A 3,991-nucleotide genomic window follows, 5' to 3' on the forward strand; every position below is an offset into this window, starting at 1 on the left:
TGTCAAGCACATTTGTACATTTGTTGTCATCATCATTCTCAAAGCATTTGCTTTCTACTTGAGTCCTTAATATCAGCTCCTCATTTTCCCCCTCCCTTCCCACTCCCCCTCCCTCATGAACCCTTCATAATTCATAAATTATTATTTTGTCATATCTTACACTGTCCAACATCTCCCTTCACCCACTTTTCTGTTGACCATCCCCCAGGGAGGAGGTTATATGTAGATCCTTGTAATCGGTTCCCTCTTTCTACTGCACCTCTGTCCACCCTCCAGGTATTGCCACTCTCACCACTGGTAGGACAATTATTTTATACATTGCAAAATATGATCAGAAATCACCATTAGCCATTTTTGATACATATATCTCACATTAGAGCTGATTCTAATCTGGAGCTGCTGCAGCAGGTAATGCAGAAGCTGACACTCTGACTCCAGTCATGAGCACTAAAATGTCTAAATCATTTTATCGGGGACTCTCACAGCTCTTCTCACAATCCATCCATCCATCCATCCATCCATTGTGTCAAGCACATCTGTACATATGCTGCCATCATCACTTTCTAGTCATTTTCTTTCTACTTGAGCCCTTGGTATCAGCTCCTTGTTTTCCTCCTCCCCTACCCTCCTGAACGCTAAAATTGAACAAGTTCTGTTCATGTAGCAGAAGGTGAACATCACTGCTTACATAACAATAATGTAAGACGTCATGCCCATTGGAATTTAACATGGCCTGAGGCATATCAAATAGTCCGCAAGGGTGACATTTGTCAACTTGTTCATGCTCATGAAGGACCCCAGGAGTTAACCCCAGGGGACTTAACACAAATCCATTATGGCAAACAGATGCCACCCATGTATCTAGTTTTGGGAGACAAGCCTTTGTGCATGTCTCGCTTGACACTTTTTCTGGATTTATTTGGGCTACGCCTCATACAGTTGAGACTACAAAAGATGTTATTTCTCATCTTCTGGCTTGTTGCTATATATTTGGCACCCCACAATTCATGACAAGGGATAACGGATCAGGCTACTCCAGTTTTTTTTTTTTTAAAAAACATCATTTTGCAACAACTGGCGTTACCAGGATCCCTTACAACCCACAAGGACAAATTTTTATTGAACGTGGTCATGGCACTTTGAAACAACAAATACAAAAAACAAAAAGGTGGGGAATACAGTATAGCACCCCTTGAGATACAATATCTGTATCTTAATTTACATTTTCACTCTCTTCCTAAAGGATCTGCTATAACTCCAGCTGAAAAGCATTTTAAAGAGGATTGAAAAGCAGGAGTGGTTTCCGCCCCTCCAATATTACGGAAACATGATCATAGAACATGATATACAGGTGCATTAGTTACCCAAGGCACAGGTTATGCGTGTGTTTCAACAGACAATGGAGAGTTTGTATGGATTCCTTTTGGGAGCGTCTGACCATGAGGACGGTGTTCCTGCCGTGAGCAGTCTATGTCAGGAGATTCCTGCAGGGGCGGACTCATTCAGACTTGATGGCTCCTCCCAAAGTTCCAACACAGCAGATGGCTGTTTTGGAGACACACAAATCACCATACAGCAAAGAGAAAGAGAGCGCTCACCCTGACCTACGTTGGAGTCAAATTAAGATGTTTGTACAACGAGCAACCCATGTGCTGAAAACCACCAAATCTCCTCAGACTCCGGAAGGTATGTTTTTGGCCATGTTGCCAGTGCTTGCAGTTTCACCTGAAGTAAATGTATATCACGCCTATGAGTTCACACTGAAAGATTGATGACATGATATGAGGAGAAAGTTGTCCTCAGTTATTGCAACCTAGAATAGACTTTGAACATTGGAATTTATGGAAAATAGCTGTGGCCACAAAACCTAGAGTGAAATGTATATGGGTAGTTTTGTGGATACCAGCTGATTTATTTCCACCCATTCTCATTCCAAACTGAAACATGATATATAATCTTTGTGTGTAAAATTGTTGTATGTATTTGTTGTTGAAAACATGGTATACTCACCTTCCTGACACAATCGCTGAGGACAAAGCGGTGCATAAGCAAATGTGGTGAAGAAAACTGATGGTGCCTGGCTATCAAATAATATAACAGTTGGGGTCTTAAAGTCTCAAAGATAAACAAGCGGCCATCTAGCAGAGAAGAAACAAAGCCCACATGGAAGAAGCACACTAGCTTGTGTGATCACAAGGTGTTGATGGGATCACATATCAGGCATCAAAGAACAAAAATCATATCATTATGAATGAAGGGGAGTGCAGAGTGGAGATCCAAAGCCCATCTGTAGGCAACTGGACATCCCCTTACAGAAGGGTTGCAGGGAGGAGATGAGCCAGTCAGGGTTCAGTATACCAACAATAAAACATACAACTTTCCTCTAGTTCTTTAATGCTTCCTCCCCAACTATCATAATCTCAATTCTACCTTAAAAATCTGGCTAGACCAGAGGATGTACACTGGTACAGCTAAAAACTGGAAACACAGGGAATCCAGGACAAACTCCTGAGGATCAATAATGAGAGTAGCAATACCAGAAAGGGAAGGGGAAGGTAGGGTAGAAAGGGGGAACTGATCACAAGGATCTCCATATAACCCCTTGCCTGGGGGATGGACAACAGAAAAGTGGGTGAAGGGAGACGTCAGACAGTGTAAGACATAACAAAATTATAATAATTTATAAATTGTTAAAGGTTTATGATGGAGGGGCACAGAAAGGGAGGGGGGAAATGAGCTGATACCAAGGGGTCAATTAGAAAGAAAATGTTTTGAGAATGATGATGGCAACAAATGTACAAATGTGCTTGACACAATGGATGTATGTATGGATTGTGATAAGAATTGTATGAACCCCTAATAAAATGATTTTTGTACTACGTATTTTATTATATGCAGATGCCAGTGCATATAAAATAACCCTTGTGAAATAGAAATTCATGAAAATTCAAAGAGGTAGATGTTAAGGACTGACAAAAGAAGTTTGTATAGTATGGCACATGTAACTGTGAAGACAAGCTTTTGTACAAGCTTCCAATTCAGCTCTCCTTGAACAGTCACTGGTTCATGAGAAGTGACTTAGGAAACCTTTCAAAGAGTCATCTTACTACAAAAATGAACAGACTTTCTGGGGTCTAAAGGGATTTGTACTTGAAGACACTCCAGTCAGCAAGGGGTCATGTTGGGCATTCTGTAGACAAAACTGTTTCAAATCTGCAGCTGCCTGGGAAACTTTCACACGGTTGAGCCCGGCCTCCAGCCAGAGCTGCTGAACCACTTTCTTCATGGCGACGACACTGGAAGAGCCAGACATGGCGAGCAACAGGGCGCGGAGACATTCATTCCTCGGTCGTCAGCTCGGCGGGTCATAAAATGATTTTTTAAAAGAAAAAGAAAACATCATGGTAGATAAAATTTCATCTAATATCACTTATCTTGATTGTAGATTGCATGCAGATCTTAACTGTACTTTGCACGTAAACTTTTTTAAAAGATAGTGTTCTCATTTTGGACATGCATGTCCCATAGTTAAGAAGATGTACTCTGGCCTCCTACTAAATTCTAGCTTCAATTCAAGGACCGTTAGTTCTGATAATATGATACTACTTGATACCTTCTTGAAATGATCCCTGAAGAAAAGGGTGCCTTAGCAAATATGGTAAAGAAAGCAGATGGTGCCTGGCTATCAATTGGTACAGTGTCTGGGGTCTTAAAAGCTTGTATTCAAACAAGTAGTCATATAGTTAGGAATAAACTAAGTCCACATAGAAGAAGCACACCAGCGTGTGTGATCCAAACATGACAAAGGAAAAGGTATTGTGATAGTTAGCGTTTTTTTTTGTTGTTGTTGCTAAGATGGCTCTGTAGGAACAAGTGGGCAGAGTTTAGCCTGTCAATCAGGTCGAAGCTTGGTTGGAAGGTGACTGAGATAAATGGCTCTCCTCTTCCTATTTCTCCCTGGTGATCAGACCAGCTTGCTGCTGCCTGAGTC

At 41.3% G+C, this 3,991-nt stretch overlaps 1 pseudogene; it reads right to left on the bottom strand.

Annotated features, from left to right (window-relative positions):
* Window positions 1-3,106: 3,106 nt before the first annotated feature.
* Window positions 3,107-3,338, bottom strand: LOC142441170 (guanine nucleotide-binding protein G(I)/G(S)/G(O) subunit gamma-5 pseudogene; annotated as a pseudogene).
* Window positions 3,339-3,991: the final 653 nt, after the last annotated feature.

The sequence above is a fragment of the Tenrec ecaudatus genome, chromosome 2, assembly GCF_050624435.1.
Source record: "Tenrec ecaudatus isolate mTenEca1 chromosome 2, mTenEca1.hap1, whole genome shotgun sequence".
NCBI classification, from domain to species: Eukaryota; Metazoa; Chordata; class Mammalia; order Afrosoricida; family Tenrecidae; genus Tenrec; species Tenrec ecaudatus.